General features: G+C 44.2%; 1 protein-coding gene across 5 annotated transcripts in view; it reads right to left on the bottom strand.

Moving 5' to 3' along the window:
* Window positions 1-23,498, bottom strand: part of TIAM2 (TIAM Rac1 associated GEF 2) — a 323,817-nt gene extending 300,319 nt beyond the window's left edge. For all 5 annotated transcript variants that reach the window (XR_013555828.2, XR_013555829.2, XM_078447496.2 and 2 more), the window contains exon 1: window positions 23,304-23,498. The gene's annotated coding sequence lies outside the window, so the exon portion shown is untranslated. The remainder of the gene's footprint in view (window positions 1-23,303) is intronic.
* Window positions 23,499-24,441: the final 943 nt, after the last annotated feature.

Genomic DNA, 24,441 nt, shown 5'->3' with positions numbered 1-24,441 from the left:
ACCGCAAAAAAATAAAAATAAAAAATAAAAACAAAAAAGGCCAAAAAACAGAAGCTGTTTTCCACACTGGAATGTTGAGCTAATAACCTGGTCATTTTTAGGGAAACATGTGGCGTCTATCTGCCTATGTGAGCCTCCTTTGCACTCGTATCCTAATATGTGACACACCCCTGTCGCTCCTTTTGAATATGCAGATCCTGATGATAAGCACAGACATCATTTTAATTCATCACCCCACCTGCAATCAACACAGCACCCGGCATTTAGTAAGTCCTACATTAAGTATGTGTTGGATGAATGAAGGAATATTGGTATTTGAAGACAGAAGTACAACATTCTGATAAAAAAGCCAGAAGCTGGGAAAGAGATGGGGCCTCAGTTGTGACCGGGCCTCCCACGCAGAGATGCAGGCCTCGACTTGGGGGGTGGTGATCACTCTCTGGGCGGGAAGCTCCCCAGCTCTTATCACAGAACCCCCGGCTGGCCTGTCCTTCCCCGTGGTCTCCCCAGCTGACCACGTCTTTGGAAGTTCTGCTTCTCTGTGACCTGAGTGCATTCTGGCCACTGTGCTATGGCCACCAGGCCCACGAAGTGTGTGCATGTACATATGCTTCCATCTACACAGGTGAAACAAAACTCTTAGAACATGGACATTTCTGGCAAAAAGGACTCCCTTTCCTTCATTAGCTTTTCTCCTTTGTCCATTAGTAATAAAAGAATGGGAATAATGTAATGAGAGTGAGTGAGGTGCCAATGGATGTCTGTTAGCTGGGGCTCTTTACTGAGCTTGCGTGACATGGTGGGGGACGGGGAGTGGTGCTTTTAATTTTTTTTTTTTCAACGTTTTTTATTTATTTTTGGGACAGAGAGAGACAGCGCATGAACGGGGGAGGGGCAGAGAGAGAGGGAGACACAGAATCGGAAACAGGCTCCAGGCTCCGAGCCATCAGCCCAGAGCCTGACGCGGGGCTCGAACTCACGGACCGCGAGATCGTGACCCGGCTGAAGTCGGACGCTTAACCGACTGCGCCACCCAGGCGCCCCGGGAGTGGTGCTTTTAAATACTAATGCAACTCTTCACGAAGGGTCCTTTAAGACCATATAAAACAAGAATTTGGCTCAGTCTTCATAAGAAATTTTTAAAAAATCCTCTGAATAGGAATTCCTTCCATTCAATACGCATCTTCCCCTCACCCACGATCGCCCAGGCAAAATTTATAAAAGGTACATTCAAGTTCCTTCCCAACTGTGCATACTGACAATCTTAGCCGACTGAAAGCCACATTTATTTCCAGAAATATGGATCATTTGGTGGATTTTAAAATTGTATTAATATTGTACATAATATCTTCTTAGAAAATATATTTGAGCACAGTGTTGGAACTTGTATATTTTATACATATATATACATATATATATACATCTATATATATGTGTGTGTGTGTATATATATATATATATATTCCTTTTATTTCCTTATTGCCCACGGCTAAAGTCTTTTTCTATGAGATTTTTGAAAATGCTTTGGGGGCTCCTGGGTGGCTCAGTCAGTTAGGCGTTTGACTTTGGCTCAGGTCACGATCTCATGGCTAGAGCCCCAACTGAGCTCTCTGCTGACAGCTCAGAGCCTGGATGGAGCCTGCTCCAGATTCTGTGTCTCCCTCTCTCTGCCCCTCCCCTGCTCATGCTCTCTCTCTCTCTCAAAAATTAATAAACATTAAAATTTTTTTAAAATGCTTCGAAAAAGATGTGTATCTGAGAAGAAACAAGAGAAGTAAACATAAGGTTTCTCATAGATACTAAAAGGTACAGTAAGTACCTATGAGACAATAAATAAGACCAAGTCTAAGCACTTCAGTAGGCTCCCCTCCTGGTAATCTTTAAGCAACCCTCTGAAAGCCCTGCTATAAAAACGATGTGATTTGATGACAGCCACAATAGTGTGGAATATTCCCCAATTTTAAAAATTGGATCAAGAAATAGTGGATTTAGGAAAATTACTAATAATGAACGGAAAGAGGCCTTCTTCTAAAGCATCACACTCACCCACTTTCTTAACTGCTTGTATTCTTAAATCATTTAAAACAAATTGCTTTTGATAAAAGTAATCATCTATGTGCAATTTCTGTGCAGAGACCATTCTGAAGCAGATGTTATGGGCTTTTTTCTCCCCTCTCTGAAGAATTTATTAACCACAAAGGAACTGCTTGAAACCATCTTATTTGAATGAGATCTCGGTATTAGAATTCAAGGAAGAGGCCAGCGTTTACTTAGAAACCAAACAACTCACATCAATGATTCTTTCTAATTGTGTAAATACCAAATAGCTTCAGTCTGTCAAAGTCACCTGATACTATTTTAAAATCTAGCTCAAAAAAAATATATTTTTTTTAAAGCTTTCCTTTGCTGCATGCAGAAGGAAGGGAAGGAGGGTGGAGTGTTAAATATTCACGCTGCTTCACAAAGAGAGCTTGTCCAGATGCTCAGGCAGAGGGTGGTGGAGGTTTTGGAAAAGGGAATTCATCCAGGGAACAAAAGCATGAACGTCTGCCCTTGTTAGGGTGCCTCTTGGGAGTTTAAAAAGATTGCCTTGATAGTACACCTCCAGCTAAGTGCTAAGACTGCGCGTGAACTTGGTTCTGAAGGAATGATCCTTATTTCTTAAGTTTGTTTGCTATCCTACTCTTTCTCCTCCCACCCCATCCTCAGAAAGGAACCCCAGAACCTTCTATTTATTTGTCTTTTTTCTCTACATTAAGAGTTCCAAAATCCCTTTGCTTATATATGCACTAGAATGTCCACACGAATCCCCGAATCCAGGCTGTTCCCTTTGTGGGGAGCAGGTGGGGTGGGGGCAGGGAGCCAGATATGTGGCGTATCTATCTGCCAGTTGTACCTTTGGCCACAGAAGAATGGAAGGAAAGGGATCTTTGCTTATTTCCATACCAAATTTAGTGCCAAGCAAGGTCTAAGCTTTCTGAATAGGCTCACGTGTTTGGATTTCTTTGGAGTTTAAAAATTTCTTACTAGAATATTGTGGAATACACAAAAATATACTCTAAAACACTGGGCAGGGATTCAACCAAAATAGACGCGATCTAAAAGCCTATAGCTGTGGCTAAATTACCCACAGCCTTCTTCAATTTTCTACTTATTTACTGGAAAATATAATCAAAATATAATTCTATTATAATCAATGTAACAGAAAATATAGTACAGTCAGAATCTGAAGAAAGCAAACACGTAATATTCCTGGGGAGGAATAATCTCTAAGCCGTGTTGCAGAATGCATCATCAGAGAGAGCCTTGGCCCTCGTAAATAGCCCAGCCTTTCCAAAAAAGAACAAAGAGTGGTTGTGCAAGTCTAGAAATCGACAGCAGTTCGGTGTAAGAAACTGTGAAAGACCCAAACCACATATGCACCTCTCTGTCTAGACACAGGGTGATACAAAGGGCTTGGCTGCTGGGCAAAGAGGAACCACGAAAGATGCGCTGAGCCAGCTACAAGACAAAGTAAATGACTAACAACCAAAATCAGTTTCAATTTTTATTATGAACGTCCAAAGTAGACAGCATACTGTGAAAGTGTTAGGTTCTCACTGATTAAGTTTCAAGAGACCACAGACTACTGTATTCCAAGCACTTTAATTTGTGACAGAGCCAAAACAAACAAAAGAATGATAAAAAATATTCTTTTCGGTGTAAAGAGTGCTCTTATTTGAGTTGCTGTTGCTGTTGTTGTTTTTTTCCCTGCAGGTATTGTGAACACTGATCATTTCCAAAACGCAAATCCTGGTCTGGTACTTGCAGCAAACTTTGATAAGCTCTGCCTGAATAAGAAGCTAAGAAGAAATGTACTTATAAAGTATGTTTACAACACAATGTAATATGCCCATTCATTGTCATTTCCTTCTTCTCCCACTAGGCTTCTCTTCTACCACCTGGGTACCTGCTGTTTGTAATAACGGGTCACTGAAGGCTGGAATGAAATACCCAGAAGACTATATTGAACCCCGGATTTCCTCCAAGCTGCATTGTTCTTTCAATGAAAGCTTAAGACTTTCAACGTTTGAGACTGTCCGAGGAGACGACTAATAAGGGATTAAAGTCACCAGTCAAGAACTACAGTCTATGCGTGTCGTGTTCAAGGAAAAAAGCCATGGTTTGCTAAAGCTATGGTTCTAATAATCTGTAGTTCCAACACAATACGACTTTTCCCCCCGGCAGGGTTTCCTTGCAATCTGCCCTCTCCATCACTGGTTCTGGATCACGCTACAGCTGGAGTTGGTTGCCATTTATATATTCCAATCAATTCTGGTCCTGTGGAAGGTGCATATCTCTTACAGATGCAATATTGTTCATCTGAGTGCATCCTCAAAAAGAACAATTATGAACTGGAAACTCATAGAGTTTGTGTTTAAAATTTATAAAATTAAACCTGTTCCAACAGGTAATACAGGGAGGCATGCTTGCAACCCGTGGATTCAATCAGAAACAATGTCTGAGAGCACAGAGCCTTCTCAATAGGTAACGGCGGCTTCCTTTTAACGCTTCCTTAAACAAGATCCGATGTGATGCACATTAGAACTTTGAAGCACGTCTCATTTATTTCTACAAGGCCTGGGACACGGGAAGGTGCCAGAACGTCATTCATCATCTTGCCTGTTGACAAAAGGAACAATAACTGGTCATCACTGGTCAATGGAATAACTTTTCCTAGTTTTTTTTTTTTTTTTCCAAGATAATTCCTAAAGAAGAGATGATGTCAATACAACAGCAAATGTTTCAATGTTTGATGAATTTCTGTGCTTTACAACGCCATGTCTTCTTCCAGGAGGGCAGGAAGAATGAGAGTGTGCAGTGTTCATCTCTCTCCTCGTGCTGGAATTGTTCAGGAGAGCCCCCTGTCCTGGAAGTGAGCACACCCAGGCTCCAGACGCGATTCCACCAGTAACTATGTCACCTAACCTTGCCGGGCCTTCCTTCCTTCACATATACCCAAGAAGACCTCAGTGGGTGAGTTCTAAAAAGAAGGCCAATCCAATCACATTATTGGGTTCATGCGGCCCTGCCTCCATAGCTCCATACAGACCACAACCAGGTATAACCTTTTCAGTCTGTGGCAACGGCTAGGCTTAAAAGAAGTCTCAAACTGTTAGTGTATGAAGTCAATTAAAACCGTAAGCGATAATGTGATTAAGCTAAGTGGGTATAAACTTCTGAAAGCACCCATTTCCCATCTTTTGCTGTCTTAAGATCTAAGAAGTGTCTTTGGTGGGGGGGTATCTGCTGGTTTTCTTAAATTAAGAAATAACTGTGTAAAAGCTGAAAACCACATTAAAAAAGATAGCACAGACGCCTGCTGTAAGAACATACTACATAGCCATAAAATTCAACTAGGTGGATGTGTTTAAGTAGCTGTAACTGGTAACTTTACCGAGGTACACGTTGCAGAGGTGGGACCTACACACAGGAAGTCTGACCCTAAAACTGATGCTTTCAACCACTATGCCAAATTACTTCACCATAGTTTGTTAAAATAATAATGAACTGGGGCTGGAAAGTTTAATGGAACTCTCACAGACGCCCTAGGTACAACCAGGAATTAGGTTAAATATTTGGAAACTTCAGGCAATTAGTTCCCATTAGTAACAAAATGATACATTTCAGTAATTGACAAACTATATTTAGTAATTACGATTTGATCTTTATGCCTCTGTGGCTGGTAAAACTTAGACGATGCCAAAACAACCATTTATTTATGTTATATTTACTTTTGAAGGCATCCTGGTTGTTACGTGTGCTAAGAAAAATGCGGAATAATTGTTCCATCTTTCTACTGTGTGTTTGGCAGAAGGGGAGACACAACTTTGTGAAATGTGTGAACGATCCACACAAAACAAAATAGGCACCAAGGTATCTATTGCTTCAGATTATTCTAAGTATTTTGCTAGTGTGTTCATCCTTCAAATGCTGACTTAAAAGCTACTCGAGAGAAAACGACAATGAAAATACGCTCATTTTGACTATCAGTAGCTACAGCATTAGAGGAACAGAGCCATTTCCTTCAATGTGGATAAGATTTGCCAGGTTGTAACAGGATAGGCTTGTCACAGAGCAAATCAGCAACTGTGTGGTAAAAGGCACCGAGACCACGCCGGGGAATAAAACGAAAATGACACAAATTTACTCAAATTGTAGGGCGGGGACATACCAGAATGATCTATCTAACACATGCACATACACACCAACACAGGCTCAATTTCTGTGTCTTTTGTTGCCAAGAAAGAGAAGTAAAGATTTCTGTCTTATCAAAAACATTTTAAATAAGCAAAGAGGAAGAAAATTTACTATGGGATTCTGGCAAAAATTTCTATGCTGGTGGATTTCGGGGATGTGTATATCCTAAGTCCCTGACGGAATCGCTTCAGAGCATGTAAAATGATCCACCACCGAAGAGGGTGGATAGTAAAAAGTAAACATCAAGTACTCATGCAAACAACAATTCAGAGGTGGAGATAATGGTCACAAGGCCTGTATTTGGAGACTGCTGCAGTTATCGAAGTGCCTTCACATTTATGAACCTTCTGGTTCTTATAAAGGGGGACCCAGCCTACACATGAAGCAGCTGAGATTTGAGGGCTTAGGCAGCTTGTCCAGCTTCACGTGGGAACGAGAGTGGCCGAGCCACTGAGTGGGAATGAAAACCGGGTCCTGATTCCCTGGCCAGTGCTCCATCTTTTCGACGAGCTGTCTCTGGCTAGCAACACTGCGTTATCAATGAATTCGTTATTTATTATTATTATTCATCTCTTCTGCCTAGTTTTGTTGCTACCATGACCCCTCACATATTAAGTGCCTTATGAAGAAGCCCTAACCTTGCAAAGCAGATAGAACCGTCTCGTAACAGAGGCTTGGACTGGGGTTTGGACAAATGCCTTGCCCAGGGTCACGTGGCAAAGAGCGGAGCTGGACATCAAAGCCACGGCGGCGGTAAGAGCTCCTGCTCTTTGCATTCACTGTGTGTGCCGTCTTGGCGTATTCTGGGTTCTGGACCACTAAGCCCAAGTGTGCATACGTGCTGTGCAGCTCCATCTTTAGCAGCATAAGCTGCTTCCTTCATCTAAAGCCTCGTCACAAAAAAAGACACCCAGCTGCCCTACAGGTCTGCCCCAGAGCAGACACTCCGCATGGGTAGCTTATCCCAAACTCCTTAAAGAGCCAGCGCACTCCTTGTTAGCAGCTGCCAATGTGCGTCACTGTCCCCCATAATAATGGCTATAATTTCACAGAAAAGAGTAGGAGGCCCAAACGCCCACTTGTCAATGAGAACATGGCACAGAAGATGACTTTTTATTTTAATTAAAAAAAAAATTTTTTTTAACGTTTATTTATTTTTGAGACAGAGCATGAATGGGGGAGGGGCAGAGAGAGAGAGGGAGACACAGAATCGGAAGCAGGCTCCAGGCTCTGAGCCATCAGCCCAGAGCCCGATGCGGGGCTCGAACTCACGGACTGTGAGATCGTGACCTGAGCTGAAGTCTCGGATGCTTAAGCCACTGAGCCACCCAGGCGCCCCTAATTTTTTAATGTTTATTTACTTTTGAGAGAGAGAGCGAGCATGAGCGGGGGAGGAGCAGAGAGAGAGGGAGACACAGAATCCGAAGCAGGCCCCAAGCTCCGAGCTGTCAGCACAGAGCCCGACGCGGGGCTCGAACGCATAGACTATGAGATCGTGACCTGAGCCGAAGTTGGACATTTAACTGACTGAGCCACCCAGGCGACTGATTTTTTTTTTTTTTAAATAAATAAACTGAGACACAGCAGTGCCTGGAGATGAGAGTTAGTTAACAGTCGACGGCAACTGTAAAAGTTCTAGAACCAGTTTTCTGCAGCTCAAGTTGCCACTGATGATGTTCTCTGCTGCAACGTAATTTTGAAATGCAGTTATTCTTTTATAGAGCTGGTATAATAAAGGCAAATGGACTTAGAGGTGTCCCTATACAGATGTAACTCACTTGGGTCTGCTGGTTCTGGGTAATTTACACACGTGGCTCTCTCCATCTGTGCAAACAGCCCTGCAAATCAGACAGTTTCATGCATCCCACACTGCAAACCAGAAAAATAAGGTTCAAGGAGGTTACCTGACCTCTTTAATTAATGAACTAATGAGACTATCTGGCCAAGACAACGCGGCTCCAGGGCGGCAGAAACAGACCTCAGGCTAAGTGTGCCTGACCCCAAGTATTTTATGCCTTTCCTTTCACAAGCTGCTGCACCCCAGGTATCTGAAGTGCCAGACATGCCAACGGCCACCCCACATTGTGACCCACGTGCGGGACTGCTGAGGAGGGGCCGGCGGTGACCAGGGCAGCAGGGGAAGCACACCTGCTTCCCAAATAGCTATATCCTTTCTTACTTGCAAAAACCCTGTTCTAGAAACAGGAGCCAGGCTTCCAGGTCAATTATAGGTGTCACAGAAGAGGGAAGGAGGAGGGACCAGGCAGAGTATCTCCACAGAGAGCCCACGACAGGCGAGGCAGCTGCATGCAGAAATAGAAATCAACCCAACTTTAATTCCATGGTAAAGGCTTCGTGGTCTATTTCACGTCTTACTCCCTTAAAGTAATTGTGTTCTGATTTCCAAATCAGCAGGCTGGAAATGGCCTTAAAGCCTGAAGAATCATTTCTAAATGACAGTTGAGAAAGAGAATCTACAGAGAGGCTCTGACCCCTTTTTAATGAATCTCCTCCATTTCTTCCCCGGCAGAATTGCCAGTGATCAGCAAAGTGACCGATCAGAATTCACTGCCTTCCTCTCCCCTGTTCGCTTACACAAGGAGGAGGTGTGAGATTATGAAGCCAGCCACAGAAAACCTGCCCAGAGTGTGATCTGTTCTGGCACGAATGCGTTGGATTCATCACCAGTGGGCTAACTAAGGAGGTGATGGAGCGGTACCAAGAAAACTAGGTCCTTGCAAACAGACTTTCAGATCCAAGCCTCAGCCAGCCTGCCCTGCCTCGTCGAAAGGCAAGTGCCAGAGTTATTCAGGGATGCCAGACCCCAATCTGCCTCGTCCAGCTGATCCTTCTGGTCAGCCCATATGGGAGCAGGATGCCTGGCACAGATCGGAAAGTATCAGTGTGTGCAGACATGTCCTAACATCATTGGCTAATGTTTCATTGTTCTGTAGTTAAAAACCTACTTAAAATGTGTGGAGCAACGTCCCACGTCCCATTAGATTAGAACAGTATGAAGTCTAGTCTTTCCAAGTACAGAGTGTAAGAATAATTAAAATAACATAAAGGCAATTATGCCCTATTGGGGAAGTTTATTTCCACGATGGGGGATACCCAGGGCTCCTTTATTAAACTGAGATCACATCATGTCCACACATGTATTGTGCATAAAATCTTTGTGCATAGTTAATTCCAACACAACATAAATAACCACCATATTAGGGCTAAAACAGAACTTAGGAATTGCAGGGCACAAAATTCTCATCCTAAACATTCACAAACCGAAGCTCAGACGTCTCCCATTTGTCTAAGGGTACACAAAGATTGGGAGTCTAGAAGACACTCTGATCTCTTGTCCTCTAAAACGCTGTATGTCCTATGATGTCCCACACTCATTTCATTCAAATATCTCAGATAGAATACCCTGGAAAATTATGCCATTTGGCATGAATGATCAAAAAGTCCGAATGCACGGACTTTTCAATGATCCAAATATAACAGATTTCTGGACCATCACAGACAGAGCCGTTTCCACGGGTGGTGAAGTCCACTCTCATGTGAGCTGGTGGGATGGAGACACAGGGTGTGGCAGACCCTTCTAGCAAAGCTCATTTATGGAGAAGCAGTTCAGTACACTGTTTAAGGTACACTCTGGAACCCACCCATCAGGATTGCATCTCTGATTCTGCTTCTTACGGGGGTGGGTGGGGAGCAATTCTTGGGTTACTGTGAGTTTGCACACCTGTACAACAGGGATTAATCCCAGCACCAAGGCTAACTGTGGGGGTTTAGGGAGGGGCCATGTGGAAAGTGTCTGTCACAGAGGAGGCAGGAGGGATATGGATTCTTTCTCGGCCACCCATGTTCTCAGGGAGCCCTGGCGACACAGAGGAGAGCACAGATGCTCCATCCATCATTAGGTCACAGGAGCAACTCTGTGAGTCCTTCTCAAGCGGCTAAGGCCCCGTCACCGGCCTCCCATGGTCCATATCCCTGGGTGAGCTCGGCTCCCATCATCATCTTCTCTCTCCTGTCCTTGCCTCTGAGCTCCTCTGTGACCGACTGAAAAAGTGAATGAAAGGCCCAGAGCCCCTCACCTTCCTCATGGATCAGGGCGTTAGTAATCCCACAGGCCATGCACTCTGGTCATTATGGAGTCAGGGTTCCTCCCTTCTTCACCCTCCCCCAACCATGAAACCACCCCCCTCCTCCCTCTTTACTTCTCAGCAGTCTCTCTCTCTCTCTCTCTCTCTCTCTCTCTCTTTCTCTCTCTCGGCCATTCCTGTTTGCAGGAGAGAACCACCCCAAGTAACTAGGAATCAGGGCACTTATATACATTTTTTTTTTTAAATTTCAAAGCCTTTGACTTTGTTGAGATAAAAGGAAAACAAAGCATCCGTGTTAACATTTCACAGATGCCCTGGTAAGTCTGCACTTTGACACCCTGAGGCCTTGCACTTGGGTGGGGTGAGGAGATGAAAAAGAACAAAGAGAAAGAGGAAAAGAGCAAGTTATCAAAGGCACCATTCTAGAGCCTCAAGACTGACCAGAGCGTAGGCTCCATGCAAGCCAAGCCGAGATTTGGCTTTGCTGTTGTGTCAGGGCCCCTCCTGGCACAGGGCTTCTCAATGGCTCCTCAGGGAAGGGCAGGGGGAATGAAAGGGAATTCAACTGAATGCCATCCTGCAAGTCTGATGGTCTCCTGGCTACCCTTCAATCATCTAGACCTTCTGTAATAAAAAACAGCCCTGTGACACTCTTTCCTTTGGCAGTGAAATCACCTCAACCACACGGAGACCCCCAGGCTAGAGGCTGATGCTAAATGCTGATGACTTTTCCATGGGAGCTTGCTTTAGGCCAGCTCTCCTTCTAGCTTAAAGGTTAAAAGGTTCAACTTTGGGTTTCCAAGAACAGAGACTGTCATGTGACGGTCACATGATGCACTACCCTCGTTTTTCAATCTGGCCCATTCAAATGGTCAGTAGTGGGATGTATTCTTCCTCTCTCCCAGGCTGGAGCAAAACCTGTTAATATTCATTTAGTAAAGTTGAACCCATCAGATAACAGATTTTTAAAAATAATTTTAAAAGTTAACCTTAAAAGACTTCTAATATTTTTTAGAGGCATGCCAACTTTCATGCATAGAGTATACTCTAGAAACACAGGGCAGTAAGTAAATTTCATTTTTAGAGTACTGGGAAAAAACTGGTGTTTAAAGAAATCCTATTGGTTAACCTTCTTCAGAAGGCAAAGAAACCTTTTTGAAAAGTGAACAATCATCCTTTTTTTTCTTTTTTAATTTCAATTTTCATATATCCAGTTTGCTTAAAGCAAATTCAATCTGGTGTCCTCAGCTGTCGTCACAACTGAACTGGAGAGATTATATGGCCACCAAGTTGAACAGATGCTTTTTTCTTTTTTCTTTTTTTTTTTTTAATAGCTGCAGAAACTAATTTGCAAACTGAATTCGCGGTGAAGAATTGACATGACTGTAGTCAAAGAAATGACAAGCCACTCGCTTTTCTTGGCTGCCATTAAATAGCCCCAGGAACAGTGACCACTGGAGTTCTCAGGACAGGATTATCCACGCACAGCCCTGTGGGACAGTGAGCCCTGAAGGAGCAAGGCCCCAGGGTTGGAGAGAAGGGACAGGTGGCCAGAAGTACCTTCAGGGACCCAGCCTGCCTCATCCACAGCCCCCTCCCCCGCCTTGGAGGACTCCACTGTGTCCGTATCAGCTCTTGACTTTATCTTATCTGTATATGCTTTATCTGTTTATCTAGAACACGTATTTAAAATCAGGAATTTGCTGCTTAAAAGAACCACGAGAAGGTTAAGTGAGTGAAATGGAAAGAAAAGAGAGAGAGAGAGAGAGAGAGAGAGAGACTGTTACTCTCCTTGCCCGCTTGGGCAGAACTAGTGAATGGGTTCACACGGTCTGGTTAGTTATCAGAACTGCGTGAATTTGCCTTCCTTTCTGTCTCTCTCAAGGGCACGTAAAATAACCAAGATGGTGCTAGGGCTCCACATCCACAGAACGAGCACCCTGCAGTGGTGGCAAATGCAACAGCCAAGGTCACCTTCACACCTACAGCGTAGTGAGGACACGACTTGGCCCCACGACTCCACGGTCAACAGCCATCAGCCTGGCTTTAACCGAGGCCCCCTCGGTACACCGAGTAGTAACTCTGAGGTCAGGGAGAAACAATATACTTGAACTGCATGTCTTTTTATTTTTTGGAGCAGAATAATAGTTTTCAAGAAGGCACAGCGTCTTATTTAATAAGCTCACAGAGAACTCCAAACATGACCCAAGTTAATGAGCCACTGATAGATACTCTTTTTCTACAAACAGCACAATGTCAGGGAATATCCGTTCTGGGCAAATATGAAAGCAGAAAATCGAACAGGATATGGCTTTTTAAAAAAATATGGGCGGCTTTCTACGACCATATTCTCAGAAGCCTTGACCAGGATTTGGGATAAGAAAAACTCTTCATCTGCAGCGTTTGAGAGCTGATGTGTACAGCCTCTGTACCCCACACAGAATTCCCTCACGTGCTCACGAGGTGACGTGGCACAGAACATTCCAGGACACGTCCCACGTCCCACCCGCATTCCATCCAGCTGCCCAGAGTGGGAAGACCTTAGACACTAGTGAGCGACACTTCTCAGATGTTACCAGACCCCCGGATTACAAATCCCATTACAGTATGTCATTTCCCTCCTAAAACAGGTAGGCAACAATGAGTAGAAAAAGGCTGGCTGGAGACCCCGAAGGTGGCGGTCAACGGGGCCAACTCACCAGCAAAGTGACACATCCCTGCTCACTCGCCTTGCAGGGAAGGTTATTCACATCTGTGCCTTAGCAAAATGATAGATTGTTACATGCCACGAGTCAGCTTAGAATAGCTCCAAGCATCCATATCAGAGTCAGGAGTGCTATGGGACTCTAGCATGAGTTTATAGGTAGCTTCCTAGTTCCTAGCTATGAGATTCCACTGTGTCAGATGCACGAGTGGCGAACCGCTTGGCTAGAAGCGGGTTTGCCCGGTTCCTTAAAGGACCCCCGGCCTCTGGGATACAGTGTGGAAGCCACTGATCTAACATATACAACCTTTGTTTGGAAAGACTTGTTCTACAATGATTTTAAGCAGTATCAGTGAATCTGATGAACTCATGACCCCAAGGTCAAGAGCTGAACACTCTACAGACTGCGCCAGCCAGGCGCCCCTCCACTGTCTCTTTGTATCTTCAAAAGAAACTGCTACTTATTTTTCCAACCACCTGCCACTTAACACGGTCAAAAGCCTGTGTCCTCCCTGGCCTCTGGCGATTTCAAAGAAGCTTTTCCTGCCTCTTGGGACAACCTTGCGCTTAACTATTTATCCTTTTCCTTAAGTGACTGCTTGAGCTTATTAGCAAGCCTTTGCAAATCCTGGCAAGGGGACCGCAGAGGGATTGCAAACTTATCACTGCAGTACGAAGTGGGGGGAATGAGGGCCTGACTTCCGCTCCTGACCTCCAAGCAGCCGTCATTAACCTCACTTCACAGAGGGGGACACCAGCTCCTAGAGGCTAAGTCACCCTCTCAGCTCGTACCGTTCCTGCAAGGCAGGGCCTACATTTGAACCCGAAGTCTGTCCTCTTTTTGGTGATGTCTCCGCAATAGAGGACTGCATTGTATCCCCCAGCCAGGGCTCCAGCTTGGTGCAGGCCGGGTGATAGGAAGCTTCTGCAAGGCTCCAAGATAAACCCGGTCTGACAAAGGGCTCTTCTGCATCGAGAACCCACTGTTGGGTTTAAGCTGCCAGCAAAAAGCATGCGAGCAAATCATCTCCAGAGAATCGAGTTGCCAAAAATGTTGTCAAAATGTCTGGCTTTCTTTCCCTCTGGAATTATGACAAGTCACACATCTTTTCACATTCTATAGCTCACTCTTTGGAACATCTCCCAGGATGCTTAATAGAGTGCCACGCTGGAGAAACTGTCCAAGGTTAACACAGTCGTGGCTGGACTTACACCAACATGCCACAAGGCAACAAGCGGACAGGGCACGGAGTCATGCCGCAGGGAAGGAGGCAACGCACGACTGGTAGTTATAAATTAAAGTAGGAGGACCCGGGTGACAGTGAGACGGGCATTCAATGTCACTCTTTTGTTTGCATTATATTAACTCGTCAGGGATGTTGAAAGTGTTGAAAACAGATACTTGACTACCAGCAAAGGAGCCGAATAAATAGTATGTCTACTCATTTATTTCTTATTTACTAAAAAGAAATGAAACTCAAGCTACAATTTAGAAGTGGTAGTATGTTAGGGTTTGTCTTTAGAAAAAAAAAAATGTGTATCAAGACACCTGGGTGGCTCAGTCGGTTGGGCATCCGCCCGGCTGTTGATTTCAACTCAGGTCATGATCTCATGGTTCATGAGTTTGAGCCCCACCTGGGGTCCTCACTGGCAGCGTGGAGCTGGCTTGGGATTCTCTCTCTCCCTCTCTCTCTCTCTCTGCCCCTCCCCAACTCTCTTTCTCAAAAATAGATAAACATTTTAAAAAATGTATATCAATCCTCAATTATATCTCAAAGTAATAATTTAAAGATTACCTCAGTGGAGTGGAGCCTGACTGACTCAGTCAGTAGAGCACACGACTTGATCTCAGGGTCGTGAGTTTGAGCCCTATGTTGAGCGTAGAGATTATTTAAAAACATTTATTAAAAAAAATTATCTCAGTGGATATATGATATATTCTTTATTTTTGGTTTATTCCAAATATACCCAAATATATTTTTTATATTTCTTAAACTGCCTGGGCATTTTTTTTTTTTTTTTTTTTTACAGTTAAGTAACCAAACATTTGGTGGTGGATATAAAATAAAAAAAGATATTCTGGTGTCACCTCGCTTTATTGCTCTTCAGAGATACTGTGTTCTGTACAAACTGAAGGTTTGTGACAACCCTGTGTCAAGCAAGTCTATTAGTGCAAATTTTCCAAAAGCATTTGCTCACTTCCTGTGTTTGTGTCATATTGTGATACTTCTCACAATATTTCAAATTTTTTATTATTATATTTGTTATTGTGACCTATGATCAGTGATTATGACTTGCTGAAAGCTCAGATGATGGTTAGCATTTTTCAGCAATAAAGTATTTTTATTTTATTTATTTTAGACAGAGGATGTGTGCATGTGAACAGGGGAGGGGGCGGGGGGGGGGGGAGAGAGAGAATCTCAAGCAGGCTCCACGCTCAGTGCAGGGCCCAAAGCAAGGCTCGATCCCATGAACCTGGAATCATGACCTGAGTCAAAATCAAGAGATGGACACTCGACCGACTGAGCCACCCAGGTGCCCCAGCAATGGAGTATTTTTAAATGAAGTATACATGGTTTTCAAAAAAGCATAATGCTATTTTGCACACTTTACACACTACAGTGCAGTATAAACATAACTTTTATATGCACTGGGAAACAAAAACTTACTTTGACTCACTTTATTGTGATATGTGCTTTATTGTGGTGGCCAAACCCGTAATATCGCTGTGTTCTCAAAAAGCCTTTAACTACAACTACTTAAATGGCCCTCCGCATCAAGATGGGGTTAGATGGATTCCAATTTTGTTTTGTTACATGTAAAAATGAAACTGCCAACCGACTATTCATGATATCCATGCTGGGGGTGTGTTTCTAGTAGTGAGGTAAGTAAGCCCTTTACTCTGCTGTCTCTGTCTCTTTAGACAGGTCCTCTTGGGTCCGAGATACTTTTTCTCTTGCAAAGAAAGCAACACATCTCTGAAGTGAATAAAATCCACAACCCTCATCTTTTACCACTAAATTCTAGCCACTCGTCCTCAATCTCAGGGTCAGTTGGGAGTTAGCTGAGAGAAGCGTCTCAAGTAATTTCTTGGGTTTAGTTCCAATGATCAAGTGCAAATCTGCAAATTACTTCTTTTAAATAAGAAGTTGAGAGGATTCAAGGTTATCCCTGTCACAGTCACTATCACTTATGTTCCGTGTTTTCTTGAGTGGGAGAAAGGGAGGATGAGTTAAGGGGGTTTCTTGTGTAAACAGCGTTCATCGCACCATTTCAGTTGAACAAAGGTTCTGAGTGCACCGTGGCTCTAACCGGTGGGGCCACAGATTGAGGGCAAGGCTGACACTGGAGCTGATTTCTTTTAGGAAAACTGTAAAGAACACTGAAACATCCTAAACTCTGGCAAATCAATACACATCAGGGAACCAGGGGATAGGGTTGCCAAATATAGCAAATGAAAACACTGAAGAAATAACTTGTAGTGTAAGTATGTCCCAAATATCGCATGGGACATAACTTACACTAAAATTCACTTGTTATGTATCTGAAATTTAATTGAGCTGGGTGTTCTGCATTTTATTCAGCGCCCTACCAGGGCGTCAACTGTGTGGGTACCTCAGGGACACTGAGCCAACATAACAGGTTGTGTTCATTTCCACAGCAACATGGTTAATCTAGAACTGAAGATGTTTTTCAGGATGTGTATCCTTACCTACTTATTCCTGACTATAAGAATGCTCCCTTTGCAAGTTCCCTCCTTTCTCTCCAGCGGGTAATTACTGTGAGCTTAACCACATGCCTGAGATGTTCCAGGAGCTGGGGACAAAGAGGTGGTAAAGCACTGCCTCTGTTCTGGGGCAGTTCACACGCCGGCAGAAAGAGAATTAAAGCAAGTGGACAGAAGTGTGCCAGAAATGCACGCGGAGTAGGTGAAAGACGGTCCCAGAGGCTGAGGGTGGGCACTGCTTTAGACAAGGTGCTCTTCAAAGCTTTGTCTAAATTCAGACAGACGGAATGTGCGGGAATCTGAGGAGTGTGGAAATGTGACAGGGTATGCGTGTATGTGACAGAGAGAGAGGGAGAGAGAGACTGAGATTGAGAGAAAGGAGATGAGAATAAGAGGGGAAATGGTCACCCGACATTCTCAAAGCAAAGCACGGGTAGGAGCCACTCAGTGCCAAAAACAAGGAGCCTTCAGGCGAACCCTGTAGCACAGGAAACCAGCGTCCTCAGTAAGGAAGCGGCCACCTCACAGACCATCTCCAGAAAATCAACCTAACACCGTTTACACACTGTGTTTAGAAAGGACACCTGCGACCAGGAAAACAGCTCCCTCGTGTCCTACCAGCCTGTCCGAGAGGAGTCGGGAGGAATGTGTGTGTGACCACCACCTGGACCCACATTCCCCGCTCAGAGCAACTAGCGGACTGGATTGTGGTCTCCACACGGGAAATAAAGCCCCCATGGCTCCTGAACCCTTCTTCTTTTCAAAAGGACAAGGGCAAATATCTGCTCTTTGGTTGTGGTCACGGCAGCACTGACCGGAGCCAGGAACCTTGCCAGCATTTAACAGTTATAGTTAATGACACTGTGCCTTTGACTTAGCACCCAAAGTTCTGAGGAAGGACTTCCTTTTAGATCCACAACAATACTTTGTTTTAGATATAAAGGTATATCAAAATATCTATCCTTAACAATCTACCTATCTGAAAGAAAAGCGTTGTTGTTGGTTTTTTTTTAAGAATTAAGTAAAAACCCACAGCTCACTTTGACGTGTAGGAATGTGTGCTGCTCTCTGGCATCCAGAAGGGTCGATATGCAAATTAGATTCTGCAGTTTCATTTCACCTGCTTCTACCTTTCATTTCAATCAGGTTCGACCCTGAAGGGTAATGATCAAATCAGGGAATGAACCAGGTTGAAACTGATGCCTTTTTCCTACAAGAGAACCCAAACTTTTTATTATTATTATTTTTAAAATTTGTAATGTTTAGTTTTTGAGAGAGAGACAGAGTGTGAGCAGGGGAGGGGCAGAGAGAGAGAGAGGGAGACACAGAATCCGAAGCAGGCTCCAGGCTCTGAGCCGTCAGCACAGAGCCCGACGTGGGGCTCGAACTCACAGACCGCGAGATCATGACCTGAGCCGAAGTCAGATGCTCAACTGACTGAGCCACCCAGGCGCCCCTCCCAGGAGTTTTTTAATAGGCTACTTGTCCATTTGAAATCGATGACCAGTAATTTCAGTAGGAAGTTATAGAGCACCTCCTAAGTGTCAGGCACTCACTGATGACCAAACAAGAAATCAATCCCAGAGTAAGAGAATCAGCCGTGGTCCTTCACTGCAGTCCTGAGCTGAAGTCGGACGCTTGACCGCCTGAGCCACCCGGGTGCTCCTACTAAACTTTTTAATCTTGAATCACACACCCAAAAAAAGGAGACCATCTCAAATAGCCACATCTTCTATAGCAACAGTTCAGAATTTGCACGTGATGCTTTGAGCAACCACAACCACACAGAAATACAGAATACCGAGTCAGAACCGCAGAATCTCAAGTCCAAAGGGGCTTACATGTCTCAGACCAATGCCCACTTGGATCCCTGAGTTGTCTCTCACCCCTGAAAGTGGCCTTTGTCCAGGGAGCCTCCCTAGGGGCTGGGCCTCTCCTGAGGCTGCCATTTCTTCTGGGTCACCTTTGAGGGCTAAGAAGCCTGAATCCATGCCCTCTGGTGTCACAAAGGAGAAGTCCAATCTTTCTACGCGCTTCACTTATTCTAAGCCAGTGGTCATAAAACCCTTCAAATATTCTCTAACGTGAGTATATGAATCCTCACCTGCCTTATACAGACTCCCCCAAATCTGGATCATTCTCCTAGGGACACATTTGAAACACGTCCCTTAAGGTATGGAAACTGGAACTGAATTCGAACCTTCAGATGGAGTGTGATCTGTGTGGAGCCGGCCAGCATGGTCAAGGATGACCACGCATCTCAGTGAGAACCAGATTCTGCTGCTGTAGACACCTGAGCCTTCTCCTTGGTGTCTGACAGCCGTGTGAGTCTGACTCTGTCTCTTCCTCACAGGTTACTTTTTTTTTTTTCTTTAAGTTTTATTTATTTGTCTTTTCAGTAATCTCTACGCCCAACACGGGGCTCCAACTCACGACCTCGAGATCAAGACACGCACGCTCCACCGACTGAGCTGCTTACTATTAAGCAGCATCACTTTATCTCACACTTGCAACAAGTAAGTTTTCTGGACCCAGGGACAGAACTCACGCAACATTTTAGTCTTCTTTTCCACCTTCATATAACCCGTAGGTTTAATCGGCATGCAAGCTATCCATTTCCTCATTCAAATCAGTAGTAGGGAAATGGAAGAAGGCAAAGCTGAGGTTAGACATCTGTGTCCCATTTCCGCCTCTTTAGATCTGCAAGAGCACTCAGAATGTAGACATCGCTGCCACAGCACTGAAACCTCCTCTTGGAGACTTGTCCACGCTGGCCCCGCGTGCCAGCCTGTGACTCCTTGTTCCCGGCTGTCCTTGTCCCTTGCCCCCCTCATTTCATCTTGGTGCTTCTTCTTTATCCATTTGAGTTTGCTTTCCTCCCTGTGACCGAGGCTGTGGCTTTGTCTCTGCTTCACACAGTCAGGCAACGGCAGGTAGAGAGGGTTGCCCCCCCCCCACCGACCCTGTGCTCTACTATGCGATCGGGGGCCACCCTTATGGCCCCGCCTGTAGGGCTGACACTGGTCCACTAGCCAGCATCTGGGGGGTGGTGGGGGGAGACGAGCCAGTCGGCTGCACTGCCATCCAGGCCTGATTTCTCCATCCTTTCCCTAAACAGATCTTTAGCAACTTTCTTAGAGACCTTCCTCGCATCCTGACACAGAGCATCTACAACATTTTTCATGGATCAATCAAATCACCCTATTTAAAAGCTGCAATCTTACTTCTGGCAGGAATTCTTCTCAGTGAATCTATGCCAGTTCTTTGGGACACAGAATCCCTTTTTAATAGCTGACAAACCTTTCAATTAACTCTTTTTAGCATCACACTGGGAATGATGACAAGTCCACTGGCCTGTAGTTCTAGGAAACTACCTTCTTCTTTCCTCGAAAATCAAAACATCCGCCTAGCAAATTCCAAGCACAGGAATCCTTTCTTGCTTCCCACAATTTCTGGACTTTGCAGCAATTTTGAGATCAACCTATAAATTCTGGTTTGCAGCGATGTAATTTTTCAAGGCCTGGGCCGCTGTGAGAATAACAGGGGTCTTCTCGTTGTCGTCTGATCTTCCTTAGATTTTTCCCTCTTATGTCGAGTGTTTGCTCTGTCTGCTAATGTAACGCCCCATGCCCCCTGCCCCCTGCCCCCTGCCCCATGCCGTGGCACTCTCCCTTCCTCACTGTTTTCACCCTGAGCAACATGTAGAAGACATTGGTGCCGTCTTCAGTATTTTACATAAGCTGCATCTCAAACCAACCTGTAGCCTCCTGGCTGGCTTCCTAGAGCGTTGCCCTACTTTTCCTGGCCACCTTGGACCGTGCATCTTTCCCCAGAACTGTCGTTTGCACAAAGACCTTGTTTCTTCTTCATCAGGACTAGGCGTCACTTTGCATATCATAGCTGGATTACATTATTGAGTTCATTAGCCCTCCCGTGTCCGCTTCCCTTTTTGAAACGCTACCTCCTGAATTTATCTCTGAGCCCTTTGAAATCTGTCTCCCCAAAACTGTCACAGTTCAAGCAGTAGGCCAGCCACACGTGCTCGATGCCAGTATTACGCACGGCCACATACTTAGGGTAACAGCTACCCGCTCACTTTACACAGTGTCTTTACCATAGATTCCCATCAGCGCCCAGGACAAACAGGCATCATTAGCCCCATTTTTGTGGAGAGATACAGAGAGATTAAGCCTGTGGCCCAAAGCGACCTGGTGAGCAGTGGCAAAATAGGAAAAGCACAGCTCTGGGTGACACCAGGCTCAGGTGTTTCCTCCAACCTACATGGTCTTTACTCTCTAGAAAGTTTTCCTTTTTTTTAAGAGGATGATTTAACTACTGCTTTTCCAATGTTTATAGCTACTATTTCGTTCTTTTTTTCCAACTGCATTTTTTATTTTTACTTTTAGTTTATTAAGTGTTTACTTAGAGAGAGGGGGAGAGAGAGCATGAGTGGGCGAAGGGACAGAGAGGGAGGGAGAGAATCCCAAGCAGGCTTCACACTGTCAGCGTGGAGCCTGACGCAGGGCTCGATCTCATGAACCATGAGATCATGACCTGAGCCGAAATCAAGAGTTGGACACTTAACCGACTGAGCCACCCAGGCACCCCTGCATTTTTCATTGTGATCTCTCTCTATATATATATTTTTTGAGGTACAGTTGACATAAGATTATGTTAGTTTCAGTGAAATAGTAGTGAAAACCTTCTTTTTGCAAAGTTTTACCCTATATACTCATAGATTCTATATGGCAAATAAAAATCTTCTTTATTTTTAGGAATAAAAAATATGCCTTGGGGCACCTGAGTGGCTCAGTCGGTTTCACGTCCAACTCTTGATTTCAGCTCAGGCTGTGATCCCAGGGTTGTGGGATCAAGCCCCATGCTGGGCTCCATGCTGAGTGTGGAGCCTGCTTGGGATTCTCCCTCTCCCTCTGCCCCTCTCGCCCACTTGCATACCCTCTCTAAAAAACAAACAAACAAAAATGCCCAAATTTAGGACTAGGTGATTTTATTGTTTCCATACTTATCTCTATCTTATATTTTTTCCTACAGTATGCATTACTTGCATGACTTTTAAAATAGAAATAATAATAAAGATAGAATCCGTGTGTTCTGAGACACAATTTTATCTGTACAATGGGACAGATACTCTTTACTATTTAGCAAAAGTTAAAAATAATTACAAAAGGGAAGTTTTGCAAAGTTAAGGGGCTTCACGACTGGCATTTTTATTATAAAAATAGGAGAAAGATACATTTGTTTATTTTTTTAAAGAGGCACCTGGTCAGCTGGACTGGGCGGGGGGTGTGGCAGGTCTGTATTAACTCAGGGCTCCGCTGTCTCCGCCACCGGGGAGTAAAAGCTAATGTCTCCCCCTGTGCTCCCATTTTGAGTTGACTGGAGCCGTGTCTAGGAGTGGAGTCTAACTAAAGGCCTTCTGTTTTCCTCCCCCACCCTATCTCACTTCTACCTGGGAGCAAATATGATTCATGTAGATGGGCACAGAGTGGGCCTGCTCCCATAGGCCTTAGTAAATTCGTTAACTAACGAATGTGATAATTGGGGAGTTCTCCTACATATTTTACCAACATCTATAGATTATTATGTGCATTGTACGAATCTCAAGTGCCGAAATTAGAAGCATGGTCTTAAAGGAACCTGGGCATTTCTTAGGCATGTTAAGGAACCTGTCCAAGGTTACACAGTTAATGACTAAAGAAGTCGAGGACTAAAATTTAAACTCTATTTTTTTAAAAAAACTTAATGTAAATTGTTTTTTAGATAAACTCCTGAGTTAATTTAAATAGCTAAATTCTAATCCGAGCAAATCTCAGTTTGGAAATCAGACGTCTATGGTATATAGTACAAAGAGGAACACTTTTTCTCAGTTGAACAGTTATGTAGATTTATATGCATATTTCATAGTTTTAAAAAATTACAAAGATCAATGGTTTGGTAGCTGGCTGAAATAATTCCATATTTTAAAAATCTGTAGGAGGCATCTGTTAGCAGTTTTGAGTTTCTACCGCAGACTAACAATTTGGTGATAGCAAGCTGTCTTCCAATTAATGTTCCAGAAAACATTTTATTTCAAGATTTTCAGGTCCAGAGCCAAGATTTCCTGGGATTCAGTTATATGAAGCATCGTAGTTTTTGCCTTTTATAAATTTTTCACATCTAGGGTTAATAAGCAGTGCGTCTTGAAGAAATGTCTTGACTTCCTAAAAAAGTTTAACCGAGACCTGCCTTTAATCTTTCCTACCCTAGTGGATAAAGTCAAAAAAACATTTAGAATCGCCATCACGTTATATTTGTATCATTCCTTTCTCAAAATTATACAATTTCCGGTGTGTGCATGTGTGTGTGTGTGTGTGTGTGTGTGTGTGTGTTCCCTTAGCAGACTCTACAAGCGTTCACCCTCCCAACGAGGTTCACTTGGTTTTCTGAGGCTCGTTTCCCCACACCCCCACAGGGTTCATTGTGTAAAATCACACCCTCTACCATCTTCAAAACGCAGGAGACTAACCTTCCTTATGAAGCCTTTCGGACGACTTCCTCTTAGCCGCCAGACCTGGATCCACGGAGTCACATGCAACACACTGGGTACATATTTGGTTTCCATGCTTTCCTGCCTTCTGTTACTATTACGCTCGGAGCTTCTAAATGGAGGACGGCACTTAATTTCTCTAGCACCCAACACAGTGCCTGGCCACTCAATTATCTGTCGGGTGAACAAATAAAACAAGACCTAAAGCCAAACTGATTACCAATATGCGCTCATTCTTAATAGTTACAACTTTTCCTTTTTCTGTGCTATTTCAAATAATAATGCAGAAAATGTGAAAATCTATACTAATGCTTTTTTTTGTTTTCATTTGAAAACTGAAAAAAAAATAGTAGACAAAGTCTCATGTTCTGGCATTTACTGTCTTGTCCTATAGCTCCTGGTTTATAAACTGTCAGCTCTACGAGCCTATAAACTTTATGGATATGGGACTAGTATCTTATCCAATCCCCTATCAAGTATAAACCCACCGTAGTGTTAGCCACAGGCACCGGAAAATTATTTGGGGGAAATGCCTAGGAGGGAGGCCAGCATGTGCTTACTCTCCTCAGATGGGAAAGAGAGAACAGAAGCAAATAAAGAGAATGTGTGTATATGCAAAAGGCTATTATCACTAGAATTAGCACAAGTACAATCAGAGAAGTAAGGAGGAAATTGGGCACACACTGTGCACATCAACCTCTTGGAAAGAAAAAACCAGGAAGTTTCCGTACATGCTGATCCAGGCAGGCCCCACACAGACCACCAGGGACAGCACAGAAGCTGTAGGGGAGAATGGGTGGGGAGACATTTTAGGTAACTGGTCACTTGGCCTCCAGGACAGCCAACAGTCAGATGTTTTATAGCTCTGAGAGTGTTAAACTTCTACTGTGTGAAGCCAAATGTATTTGTATACATACATATATGTGCAGTTAAAAACTATAAATCTTGGGGCGCCTGGGTGGCTCAGTCGGTTAAGCGTCCGACTTCAGCTCAGGTCACAATCTCACGGTCCGTGAGTTCGAGCCCCGCGTCGGGCTCTGGGCTGATGGCTCAGAGCCTGGAGCCTGCTTCCGATTCTGTGTCTCCCTCTCTCTCTGCCCCTCCCCCATTCATACTC

This window comes from Panthera onca, chromosome B2 (genome assembly GCF_046562875.1).
Source record: "Panthera onca isolate mPanOnc1 chromosome B2, mPanOnc1 haplotype 2, whole genome shotgun sequence".
Lineage (NCBI taxonomy): Eukaryota > Metazoa > Chordata > Mammalia > Carnivora > Felidae > Panthera > Panthera onca.
Note: the sequence above shows the minus strand (reverse complement) of the source record. Positions and strands in the feature narration are given on the sequence as shown.